At 35.7% G+C, this 14028-nt stretch overlaps 1 protein-coding gene across 21 annotated transcripts in view; it reads right to left on the bottom strand.

Moving 5' to 3' along the window:
* The window catches only part of TRDN (triadin), a 254540-nt gene that overhangs the window by 221123 nt on the left and 19389 nt on the right, over nt 1-14028 (bottom strand). The window lies entirely within an intron of this gene.

The raw sequence follows: 14028 nt of genomic DNA, 5'->3' as shown, positions 1-14028 counted from the left end.
TCCACCACTGTTGCAATCAAGCAGGCAGGAGTCTCAGCCTACAGTAAGGAGGGTACTGCAGAGAGAAGAGGACAAGGGATTAGAACCCTTCAGTGAATGACTGGGCAATGGATATACGACAATCTGCTGCATTTTGTTCAGGTCCAGCACATCACCCTTTAGCGAGTCCACAGACCTCTGCAGCTCTTACAATAATCACTCTTTTCCTATGCAGGGAAAATGCTTTCTACCACAAGAGAAGACTATACCTACTCCTCTTGTTCAGGTGGTTCTTATGCCTGACTGTGGCATCCTCCTCTTTTCATCTCTCTGCTATGGTTTCTGCACACTTGGCTTATACAAATGGAAAGGAAAAGACAGAATTTCTGCTGTGGTTAATACTTAGTATCTTGCAATAAAATATCAGTAACAAGTTTCTTTCCTGAAGTGATCTAATGACTTCTGTCCAGAAGTCATTTTGCCTCATCATAAGCATATAACCAATTTCCCAGTACTTCCCTAGGCATAGGGAGTTGAAAACTCTTCACTAGACTCCTGCTTTTTGCCTCCTTTATACATTTATGTGGGAACAAAATGCTGAGCAGAGAGAAGAGAGACCCTCAGAACGCACTGTACTCCTGAACAAAGAGCCTCCACCATCTTATCTGGCCAGCATCAGAAGCCAAGAGATGCAGATACTGGACTATAAGTAACAGAGTGCAGAACAGCTCAGAGGAGGAAGAGCAAGAGGAGGCCAGCTGGGCAAAACCTTTTGCTCTCCTCGAAATGCTGCTAAAGCACATGATTACAGTATATTTAAAACCACTTACTATGGAGGATCTGTAGTCCTGGTAACCTTCAATAGGTTAGGAACCTAGTTAGATCCACTAATATGGATCATGTTTTCTATTGGACATACATGGTAATAAAGAGGCAAGACTCTTCCTAACATTGATACAAAGGCAGATGGAAACAGGGAAAGACCACTTAAATAGGCAAATTCAGCCTATCATCTTTGAAACCTCCTCTCTCTCATCATTATCTGCAACAGACTCTGTGAGTAGGGCAGTGATCTACAGCTCAGCCCAGAAATGGTTGGCAGGCACCTAGTGTAGGTCTTCTGAGTATGAAGGAGCTTCTGAAAGCTGTTCAGCAGAATGTGACAATTTTAAGAAAAGCTAGTTTATTTAGAGCTGTAGCATAAATCTTCTCTTGAGGTGGCTGACATTCAGCTATTTCTTTTATTTTGTATCATTTTACATCCTTGTATGTATGAATGAATGAATGCAACTGGAATAACCAAAAGGGAATAATATATAAAAGGAGTTTCACAACTGATATCAGAATTTACAGACTTTTAAATTCATTGCACACAGCACTGAAGTGTTGCTCTACAGTTTATGCAAATAAAGTGCAAAGAGAAAAACCTCTCAACACATATCATGTATATATTGGCAAACTTCTCAAATTAAAAGGTAGTCTTTCTGCAGACTAAAGCTTAGAAAGCTGTGACTGGGACTGTTTGTGAAGGAACATTTGCAGATTTATTGGTGACTGATAGTTATAAAAATGTAATATTCTTTATGAAATGTGAAAAATAGGGTTATAGATTATGCAGCAACTAATTCTACATGACAAAAGGAATAGAATAGAGATTATGGAATATGGAGAGGATGGTGCATGAAAATTGAATGATTGAATTCAGAAAAGGCACTTATATTACATATGGTTCTGTGTATTTTTTAAATTTCCTTTTCTGTTATTATAACTGTATTGGTTTTATTTTTGATCAATAGAGAGAATCTGATAATTTAAAGAAGTAAACTGTATTAATCTTTTTCATTCATTTTCCATGAAATTATGTACACCAATCTTCTGATCTCATAGATTTCAATAAGAAGTTTGTAGAATAAAAGATACATCCTATCAAGCCATTTCATTATCTAGTTCAAAGAAAATGTGTACTTCATACAGTGTCAGTAAATAATACTAATAGCAGTACTACTACTACTACTAAATACTGTGAGGTAAAAACTAGAAGTTATTAATCCTGTATTATAAGGTGTGATATGTATTTTGGGATTCTAATAGTAACTGTTTCTTAAGATACAGTACACTACCATGTGCTATGTGGGAAAAAAAATCAAATTAAAGAATCTCTGAAGAAAATAGTTTAACTAATACTAATTAGAAAACCCATAACTCTATGAACAGAAAACTACTTTCCAGTGATGTACAGCCAGATTACAATAGGGACTGGGCAACTGCATGAAAGGAAGAAGGACTTTTGAATACAAAGAAATAATCTCTGACTCAGGAATTTCCTTTATTTCATATCCTTAAATGCTGAGCAAGTATTCTGACAGGGCAGGGGTTAAGCACTTAATGCCTGAACTTATACTTTTTCCTCAGCCAGTGGCTGCTGATGAAAACAAGATGGAAGACAGCCCTACCAATCTTCTGACATGCTGGCAGTTCTCATGTTCTTGCTGGCCTTATTTTCATCAAATAATACCAAATAAATATCAAGGTCAAAGAAAAATCCATTTTTAACAATATTTTATTTCTGTTATTGCTTCTCTATTGCTCTTTATTTGCAATGCTACTTGTATGGAAATAGGATCTTTTCGCTTTAAGAACCTGCTACTTATACTGTACTTGCAGTTGTAATTCTGTGATATTACAACCATTTCCATGTCGATCTATTGTGAGGATTATGATGATTCTAAATGGGAGGGAGCAGAAACAAATCTACTATTTTAAAGCAAATGCACTTTATAATAAAAAGGAGAAATATAAAATGTATGGAAAGATTTTTTTCCCACAAGGAACAATTTTTCAAAACCTGCTGTGAAGTGCTAGTGACACTCAACAAAAGAAATATGGAAAACTCAGAAACTAAGCTCCAGGGCTTTTAAATAAGTTTCTTACTATATTTTGCTCTTTCTTATATAATGCATCATATATCTGGTATAAATCACTTTTAAACATAATTAATCAGCTGAAGCACAGCAGTTGTTTATCATACTCCAAGAATACCAAATCAAAATACTTCCAAACCTCACATTTTCCATCTAGCTACAATTACTTGAATGTATCTACCCGATTTTTTTTTTTCTGAGGAGAGCTACAAAGGTTACTTTAAAGATACTTTTGTGTATATAAAAGATTGGTTGTATCTCATCTAACAAGTTGGCATGTGTGGTTAACTCCTTGCCATGTAGATTCAAATGATGGATTTCAACAATTGCCCTACGCAAGGAGTCAGAATCTCCTGAGCGCAACCCGGATTTCACCCCTATGGGAGCCCTCCTGATCAAGGGGAGAAATCCAAGTAGTAGCAATTAAGGATAGTTTGACTAGAAAAGCTCAGAACGTGGAACAGGATAGTAGCAAAAGGAGTCTTCTACAGTAGGGAAATTCAATTTCCTCTAGCAACTGAGAAAAAAGGTCTTCAGAAGATTTTGAAAAGGAATAAGGATATATAACTGAGAAAAGGTCTGTTTGCTCCAGACAGATTTCCTCTGTAGATAAGAGTGGGAGCAAAAATCTTACCAAACACTTCTTCCCCACATCTAAAAAAAAAAAAAACCAAAACCTTGATGCTTGTGAGCCTAATAGGCAACATCTGCATTTTGGGGAATGCACCACTGGATCCTGTTGAAGAAATACTAATACTAGCTATTACTTGTTTTGGAATAGGCCAAGGGATGAACTGTAGTATTAGATAAATTACATATGAAGAAGAGGAATGCTACCTGTTTATACAGATATCTTGAAACAATTTGAGAACTTCAAGGAGGGGAAATGGAAACCAGTTGCAGTCAGATCCCAATTGCATGGTGTTTTAAAATACAATCAGTAGTAAAATAAGTTAGCTCCCTCTCAGCTGACAAACTTCTAACCTTTGACTTCAGAGAGCCCAGTTAGGTCGTCAGATGTTTGCAGGATTTAGGAGGCTCCATCCCACTGAAAATTTATATGAGATGAGTCCTAAATCACTTGAAAAGTTGAACTTCAGTGCTCTGGAGCCGAATTTCCATCTTTCCTTACATGTTTGAATTTCATAGCCTAATAGAGCATTGGTCGATATTTCAAATTAAGAGGAGGAAAATTTGTCTCATATACCTTTGCAAGGAAGTATAAAAAATGCCTTTACTTCATTCCAAAATTGCTTATAAAGAACATTATGCTGATATGACCTTTAACCTTCTGTCTCTGTGTGGTTGTTTCTTGTGTGTGTATGTATTTCAAAGAGCTTTTACATTATTCTGATAATTCAAGTACAACAGACACAGAAGGGATTAGTGGTTAGTAGTTAATAGATCTTCTGTGTTGTTGAGCCTGCTGAAATACTCTTATACGACTGACTGTATTGTGAATCTCTCTGCAATAATTCATACATGAAAGGACTTTAGAAAGAAAAGTAAGGGAAGCCCTAAGGACCAGGTTTAAAAGACAGCAGGTTTTATTGGCAAATTTTATAGATCATTTTACTTACAGCTATATCACTTTGTGTAGTAATTTCTTGAGAACTTAGCAGACCATAGGGGTTAACAATAACCAACACAGAATAAACTACTTCTCTAAAATCAAAACTGCAGGAAGTACAGTTGATAAGAACAGGAAAAGTGTCATTTACTGTGGTTTAAACCAGTGACCAAGCATGGCAAAGGGTCATTGAGCTGCTCCCTTTCCAAAAGGCAGTAGACTTTGCATTTGCATGATCTGGAAGTTGAACATTTATGATAGGTTTTTACCTTTTCTCTTAGAAATGATGAGATTTGTTCAAAAATCCAGTGTTTCATTTCCAGCTTCTCAGTAGGCAGATGAGATAAAAATGTAACGGAATTCCAAACACTCAATCCTAAACTATCAGCACCCTGAAAAATCCATTATCTGTTTGGTTCCACACCTGAATTTTTTTTATTGATTTGTAGGAATACCTTCTCTTCTTTCAAAATAAATTGATGCTCTAAAACAGTAAAAAGAAGTTTTACTTTCTTGTTCATCTTAGAAATCTGACATTTCAAAAAGAGAAGTCAAAGGGATATTTAGACATACTCATGAGTTGATATAAGCTGAGAAATACATGTTATCTTTCAAAATGTCAAAATGAAGGCTGGAGGAAAAAGGTTGCCATTTATCTTTAGATAGCATGAAACCTTCTGAAGCAAGAGCACTGTATGCATTCCCCTTGTTATTTGTTTTTGGAAACTCAACTCTGCACATCCTGAAACCTTCAGAGGGGATTAGAGAAAAATATCGACTTTTTTTTTTTTTGTTATGGAAAAAAAGAAAAAAATCTGTTCCCATCTGTAAAATAATGATATTCATAATAAATATTGAAAGTCACTAGGATAAACAGTAGGTTACAAATACCTCTGTCTTCACTCTGGACAAGTGTACCAGTCTAAGGAAACTCTGTAAAGACAATTCCAGATCTGTGCTTCCTCTGGTGGAACTACCATTATCTCTCCAATAAGTGTATCTAGGAATGGTTAATAAGATGATTTGCTTGATTTAATTTATTCCAAGCTAACCTGACAGTGGAGGTATGACCAACTTTATATGTCCTAATGTACTGATATCTACAGACTCTGAAAAAGAAAGTAATTCTAGCAATAATTCAATATACTTTCCGCAACTTATGGTGCAAGCAGTGTCTTGCATCACAAGTTTGTGAAGTCTTCCATATGGAGCTATCCAGCCATTACAGCACTCAAATACGTAGATTGCCACATGCATAGTTTGAATGTATATACGCATAAGTCATATTGAAGAGACTTGGTCCCAGTTGTCTTACCAGAGACAGAAGAAAAAAAATTTTTAATGAACAAGAATACAGAAATTGCTATACTCAGAGTTATGCAGTAAATATATACATAAATACATATATATATATATATATAAAAGGTTTTGCTAAAAAGTGGAGAGACAAAATTCCTCGTCTGACAAAAGAGGAAAACTAAAATAAGTGCCTGTGGCAAGTCAGTCATCTATGTCACTGATATATCTCATCTGTAAATGACAATTTACTATGAGACCGTATTACAGGACAGACAGTCTGTGAGAGACAACACTGGAAGAGATCTACTGAAGAATACTCACAAGATACAATAGCTAGCTATAGTAAACATGAACAGATGAACCACGGTCTATCTTCTGTCAGGGAGTTATTTTCTAATAAATATGAGAGTACTCCATTTGCATACTTACAGAATAGCTAAACGCAACTCCACTACATAGGCACCTAAAATACTAGGGAAACAAGGTTTTCTGAAGCTTGCTTTGAAACATGGGGCTATCAAAATATACCCCCAAAATGCTTTCTGGTATACTATTTGTATTCAGTATGTGTTCTCATAAGAAAAGAATTTTAGGAAGCAGTGGCAGTCATGATAGAAATGGTTCCTCTGAAGGTTTTAGTTTGTTTTTTCTTTTGTTCTTTTTTGGTCTGAAAGAATCCTTTGGAAAATATCCCTTCAGTTTTAGGGCACGACACAGCTCTTGAACTAACACTGAGGAACAGAATTCAGTGTTTAGGTAAAAGTTAATGGTGTGTTTTATTATTTTCTTTTTGCAATACTTATTCCAAAAATGGTAATCTGAAGTTGAAGTTTAACCTTGATAGACTAAATTAATATTATCATTCATCTCTGATCTTTATTTGGAAATAGATGTGATCTCTATGGGCAGCTGACATACATAGGATATGCTGTCACAGTGAGAACAGTTGATCTTTGTTGAGGGTACAATACATCTATCATCTAAAACGTGTTCTGAGATTCTCAAGAGCTGGGAAGTCTATCTTACGAAGATTTCTTTAATAGAAGCCTATGCCAGATACTCACATCTTAGAAGAAAACTTTGTTTCGAATGAGTATTAAGTAATCTGGAGAAAATGAGATGTTTTTGAGGCTATTGAGACCCATTCTAAGTAGCAAAATCTTTGACCAAGTAGGAAAAAGTCACTGTACCCTCCCTTACTCACAGTCATTCCTGAACCAGCTACCATCACTTAGCCATGTCTTAATCTGTTTTATTCAGGATTATACCCTGGCCAAGTTTTAGAATGTGTGAACAACTTGTCAGTTCAAGTTTGATGAGAAAAGATCACTACATAATATTCACGTACAGGTAGAATCTTACATATCTTGCTTGCAATGCCATGTAAATTGTGTGATAGCCATGGGAATATGCATGGAAGATACCAAGAAGTGCAAGGTTATTAAAGTAAATAATTTTTTGTGGGTTTTATATTAGTGTTATTATATGGGCAGGATATTTTATTTGCTTAGTCTTTTCTGGTGTGCAATAATGACATTATACAAGTTTTGTGGTTTACAGTGAAAGAATTGGCAGAATTATCAACTGATGAACGTAGCTCAAGATTTTCCTGTTCCCTACAAAAGACGCTAACTTATTTTCCCACCTGACAGAGTAAATCCAAATCCCAAATGAATGCTTTTTCAAGTATATATGCCACAAAATTCTGTATTAATGGTTTCCACATAAAGCAATAATGACATAATTTTAAAGCAAAATTTTTTTCACTAAGCACAAAATTGCCAGCACTAGTACAGAACAAGATCCTAATTTTGTGAATATATCTATTTTTTCAGTATTAATCTTCTGAATAATAAAAGTAAAAATGGATTTTTCCCTGTCTCCTTGAAAATTGAAATATTTATCCATATAAAAGCTATAATACCTGAGGACGGTATTTTGATATAGGATTCAGGCCTTAGAAAGGAAAAAATAATATTGACCCATGGTTTAATTAAGTGACTCAGAGAAGTCATATCTTAATCTTGAAAATAATCCGTATGAAAGATTTACTTGTAGGCTAACAATCCTTTAAGCTTATTCAGTGACAGATAATACAAAATTTCTTTTTAATATCTATCTATATAGAGTATGTCTAAAATATCTCTTTATCCTACTTACATTAAGCTTCTAAGCATATACCCAAAACAGGAAGAATGCATTCATGATAAGCCTATGTGTTTGTAGTACACATGAAATAAAAATAATCTCTGCTGAGAGACATATTTAACAATATAAAATTCTAAATTCTAGAAAACAAATTCAAACTACACATGATTGTGCAAAGCATAGAATTTTGCAAAATTATAATTAATTTTAATTCACTCTCGTCACATTTTTCTGATCAGCACTAGCACAGAAATGGAACAGAAGTGTGAAACATGTCTGAGTTGCACTTTCTGGGCACCTCTCTGCCCTATGCATGGATGAAGCATCCATTTACTTACATTTTTGGAATGCGAATCTTTCTGAAGTTCGTAGCCTCTCTCAATTCCTGTGTCTGCATTAAAACATCATACCCTGAGACAAAATAGGGTTCCACCTTATCCGGTCATGAAAGACAAATTAACGTCTACGTAGACTTCAGCAGAGCAGTCCTCAAATCTCAGTGATACCTCTTAGAACAGAAGAAAAACCTTTCCACTTTTTTAATGGCATAATCAGTCCAAATGGCATTCATAATGTTAAAGTCTTGCCTCAGTGTAGTTTAAAAGATTTTATTCTGAGTTAAAAAAAGCCTCCATTTCGAGGTGGCCCCTCCATGTTGTTATTGTTAACTGGAACAGAAACTGAACTACACCAGGGAAAAGTTTTGGCCTGCTTGGAATGATAGTTTCCTTATTTCCTCCCATAGATTCTAAATCAAATAATATTTAGTATCTGCTGTAAACATGCACAAAGTCATTTCAAAACCATTCAGCTCTCATTCACAAGCTGTAACAGCTCCCCACATTCTCTGTAATAGAAGATCCATACAGCAGGAGCTCCAGTACTCCTAGCCCACAGTAACAGCAGGTGCTGCAAAGTTTCCATCCAGTCTGAGCACCTTGCATGCACATCAGACACTTGTAGGACCTCTATAACGCTCCTGGCGTCTTGCCCCAACCTTAGTTTTTTTGTGCTTCTCTCCCTGACTCTCATGGTGATAGGAAAAAGAGAGCAAAGTTGCATACCTATGCCTGAAGTTCAACCATGGTGCCTGAAAAGTATATTTATGCATATTTGTCCTGATTTCATCCCATTCTCTTTCATCCAATAGAAAAACCATTTTGTTCCATATCAATGGAATAGAGACAGCAGCTAAAAGGACATTTTTCAGCCTGGTATTGTTTTACAAAATGCCTGTGTTGTATTCACAAATCTTCTGTTGATGCTCAAACTTGTCCATATAAACACAGTGTTTTCCTATTTACTAAACCTTCACATAGTCACAGGTCATATTCAAAATATGCAATTCTGTTCTGGGTATTTTTATAGATCTTCAGATCTGGATTTATATAACCCTAGTCTTCTAATATTTGTCTTCCCTCCAGCTCACACTCTGAGGTAAGGCCATACTATTTTCATTTGAAAGAAAGGAAGCAATAGGGCAATTAATTGAAGAGCGAAGGTCATATTGGAAGTCTGGCAGGAGACAGAGCTGAACCCACTTCTCCTGTTCTAAATTCTGGCTCATTGCTCCTCTACATTGTGTAATGGTTAAGCTAAATATATCACAGGCTTCCTCTGATTGTAGTTGTTCATCTTCTTTGCCCATCTTTTCAAGCCATTTATACACATTCAACATGTGTATAAAGTTTCTTCAAATCTTTCCATCTTGGATTTTAAGAATACCAAAGCTGCTGCTACTTTCTCATTTCAGGAAACTTTCAAGCCATTCTCTGAGGTTTCTTTAGTATTAATACAGCAGTCTCATCTCATGACTCTGTTAGTATAATGAAAAGAGATAGAGATGTCCTCTGCAGATGTAGAAGTTGATAGTCCTTTCTAAATTTTTAAGAAAGCTTTCAAGAGCTACTTACTTATTCTGTATACATCTTTGCAAGATTTTGCTGGCTGTTATATTCTGGTCAAAGGCATATTCATCATCTAACCTTTCCTTATTAATTTCCTTTTCTATTATATCAGTAGAGTGCAGCTTCAGCTGTAATTAGATATGTGCTAATAAATAAAAAATGCATATTTTCACATTTATTAGATGAACATTTACATTACAGTTGATATTTCAGCCTTACAGCTTACATTGACTATATACTTATGGTTGCATAACTGATAATCTTTCTCTCGCTAACACAATTCATCCCCAAAAAAGTACAACACATTCAGAATGCTATTAAAGTATTATAATGGAAAACAAGAATAGACACAAAGCCTATCTAAAATAATTGAATGACTAATAATGAATAACATTCACAATATGAAATAGAAGTAGGCCATAAGACATTGTACTACACTTGCTATAACTTTTCTTGGCTTTTTATTAAAGGTAGTGCTTTATTTAAACCTTAGGCCAGGTGCCACATAGGAAGCGTGAAAGAAACTGTATAGGATGATGTTCTTAAAGAACTCTACCTACGTACTGCACAGCATCCCGTGCATTCCCCAGGACCTTCACAGGAAGGCTACTTTTGACATATAAGCGGAGAAAAGCTAAAGTGCCTTTAGGGCTCTTCCATCACTGGGAACTGCAACAAAAGTTTCACACCACCTAAACAGGTAAATAAGACTTAAATAAGACATCGATCTTATTTACAGCTGAACCTATTTCCATGTCCAGATCAACAGTTCATTCCTGTTCATCATGCTGATCAGGGAAAGAGTGGTATTGTTAGCTTTTAAGGGACATTCATGAGATATCTGTTGTGGGAGAGAGCTGGAAAGATTTCCTTGTCACCAAATGGTCAGGTGCACATTCAATTTTATTCCCTCCATTTCCAGAAATGCTCAGACCTGGTGGACTACAACCTGACAGAGTCTCTTGGGTATTCATTCCTCAGAGGGTGCTATTCCCTAGCAAACCACTACACAAATGGACTTGAAGACCATTAAACATCAGAGGCTTGTTAAAGTCATCGTTCCTGTGATCAAGTGCTGAAAATGTTGTTAACAAGTCTGCTAGTATAAGAAAGTGTAAGATCTACTTGTCTTGGAAAAATATTTTCAGGATTTGTATCATGTGCAGTGTAATTCTGTCCCAGCTGATACTTCAGTTCACACCACCTTTAGTCAGGAGTTGCTCCTCTGCAGAAATAAGTGTAGATTAAAAAGAGTTAGAGTGCTGAAGCACTTGCAGACTCACGTAGTGGAAATTTGGGCACGTAACTTCTATACAGAACAAATTCAGATGATACCTTTGGAAGATCACAAACCATGAAAATGGTATTTGTACAAGAGATCTGTAGAAAATTAATAGTCTGTGTGTTGGGAAATTCACATTATTCATATCTATGGCCAAAAAAGTGTTCATGAAATGCTGGTTATAAAATCAATGAAAAATAAAATAATTTATTATTTCCTTATCTTCCACCTTCATTGCCCTAGTATCTAAGCAAGTTGGAAAAACAAAATGAAAGAAATGTTTCTGCAACCAAAAGTAAATCAGCAACTTACTAACTAGTAATAAAGGACTAAAAATATATGCTCTTTCACATAGAACATGTGCTCTTCTTTTTCAGCTGATGAGACACTACTGTAGTTCTGTTTTTATTCAAAACCATTGAAAATATTCTCTCTAATCACTGTGAGAATAAAACATAATATTTCTATATTTAATGTATCAGAAAAGTTTGATTCTTCCAATTAAAAGAATGAAAGGCATAAAAGAAGGGGAAAGATTGAAAGCCAACACAGATATGAAGTCCTGACTGTAGTTGAAAACAACAGAATCTTTTCCAAAACCAAATTCAGAGATTTAGCAAACTTCATGTAGGCAACATTCATTAAAGATCTAAGTAAGTGCGTCTACTTTTTGAAGACTTAGAATTATTCAATTAGACAAAGTGAAATAATTCTCAACAAAAACTTAAAGATAAGGACTGTGTTAGTTGTAACAGAAACAATAGTGATTTCAAAGGTATTGGACTTGACATATTCAATGAGTCCACAAATGTAAAAGAGTTTACAGTAAATGCAAAAAGTGGAATGAAACTAGGACTGAGATAGAGAAAAAGGTGGAATGACATCTTCAAGAATATGAGTGTAGAGAATGTATCCTGTAAAAGCATGAACACATTAGCTGAGTTTTCATTCACACTAACTTGAACCAGTGAATCTGTGGGAAGGTTGTTTTCACTTGCATATTCCTTAGGGACAGCTGACAAAAGTTGTTTTAGTGAGGAAACTATTGAGGCAACTACTATAATAAAATATACTTTCAAAAGTACGATGAAGTTTCTGAAGTTCACAATGTGATTCTGCAAAATCACAGGCTTTAAGACAGGGTGCAGTTCATCATGAAATGCACTAAGCCTGAAGATTTTAACACCTCTATTTCTCTGTCTACAGAATATACAGAGTATTCTATTTTAAAGTGCATTAATATTGTGTTTCATGTTTAATTTCTATTTACTTAAATAAAACACACTCTAAAAGAGAATGTACATACCTTTGGTATTGCTTACATTCAAAGATAAGAACTGAGAGGAGAAATAGGAACAAAGTGTACAACCAGGCCTTCACAGGCTTTTGAAAACACTCCATTTTTTTAAGCACACTTTACACATTTTTATTTGTTTTGATACATGTTCTTGTGCAAAAAAAAAGAAAAATATCTGTGGTTTTTTGGTTGGTTGATTGGGTTTTTTTTCAGATTAGAGATTAATTTCCATATTACATAGTCAACTACAGGCTGTTCACCACATATCTGAGAAAATGAGTAGTGCAGGATGGGAAGAAGGTCTAGGGAATTTTCTAGGGACTTACTAATACAAGCATTATTTCACCATTCCTTTCTAATTCTTAACACAAGGACCTAATATTAATCATAACCATTTGTTATGTCCTGTGTGCCTACACAACCAGGAATTCAGATTTCTGCACAATTTTTGCAGACATCCTACAGAACAAGAAGAAAGGTTCCCCCTTCCTGCTTATTCACATAAACATAGAAAAAGAGGGAGAGGTGGAATTGGCTGAAAATGAGATCGCTGGGCTAGAAAACAGATACATAATAGCATTATAAGGTGTATTTTGTTTCTAGTTAAATAATTTCACCTGGAAGACAGCTGCCTCCTCCAGTGGGATACTGTTGACACTGGAATTTCTCCAATGCAACTGAGGTACATCTATTTTCAAGAGAAGATACAATCCATATCTGTCTACCTGGGCATTTTCAAGGAAAGAAGGAACATCTGGAAGCTAAAATTGTGTTTGCATTTGAGAAATGTGAAGAAAATGTAAACAGCTCAATGAAAGAATAAAGGGGAAAGTGGTTAAGTCTGCAGATACAGGGAATCAATGGTTACAACTTGATGATGTTTGTAAATAATCCTTATGTTGCTTTCAACAATGTTGCTCAGGGCCATAGAGAGAAGAATGAACATGAAGTAGCTGAAATGTTAGATAATATTTCCATAAGGAAAGGTCGCATTATGAAAGAAATCTTGGGCCTTAGGCCTTCAAAGATACCTGTCTAGTTTTAAGGTTAGGCACCTATATTACAGGGTCTGAAGCCTTATAGTTAAAACTCATTAAAGATGAACATTTATTTATTTCTGCTATGGTAAAAAATTCTTTCAGAACATGAAGATTTCTGAGACACGAGAATAGACTCAAAATCACTGTAAGTCCAAGAACTGAGAAGTGTTATTGCTGATTGTCCTACTTGGAGTAGCAGTGATTTGAGACAGCAGATCTAAGAATTTAATAGACAGGATGATTAGAGGACAAAAGGTGAGGAAAGGAAGGAATGGAGGTGGGTTGGAGAGGTGTGTGCCTGTGTGGAGCATGGGCTCAGCTGCCCTCCTCCCTGCACCTGGGGACGTGGGACCACCACAGCCATCTAGCACTGGAAGGAGAGCCATCCCACTGCAAATGGCTCTGGTGGGGGCCAGTGAGGAAGCTTGTAGGTCCTGAAACCCACCAGATCTGGCCATCTTCAGCAGCGTGGAGAGTGGAGTAATCTCTTTTTTCTTGTTTGGGTTACTCATGTAAAAAAAAACCCGTCAGCAAGCAGAAAACATATCGCATGATTTATATACCTAAATAGCACAGGTAAGCATT

The sequence above is a fragment of the Nyctibius grandis genome, chromosome 1 (assembly GCF_013368605.1).
Source record: "Nyctibius grandis isolate bNycGra1 chromosome 1, bNycGra1.pri, whole genome shotgun sequence".
NCBI lineage: Eukaryota > Metazoa > Chordata > Aves > Nyctibiiformes > Nyctibiidae > Nyctibius > Nyctibius grandis.
This window is presented reverse-complemented; position numbering and strand designations above follow the sequence as displayed.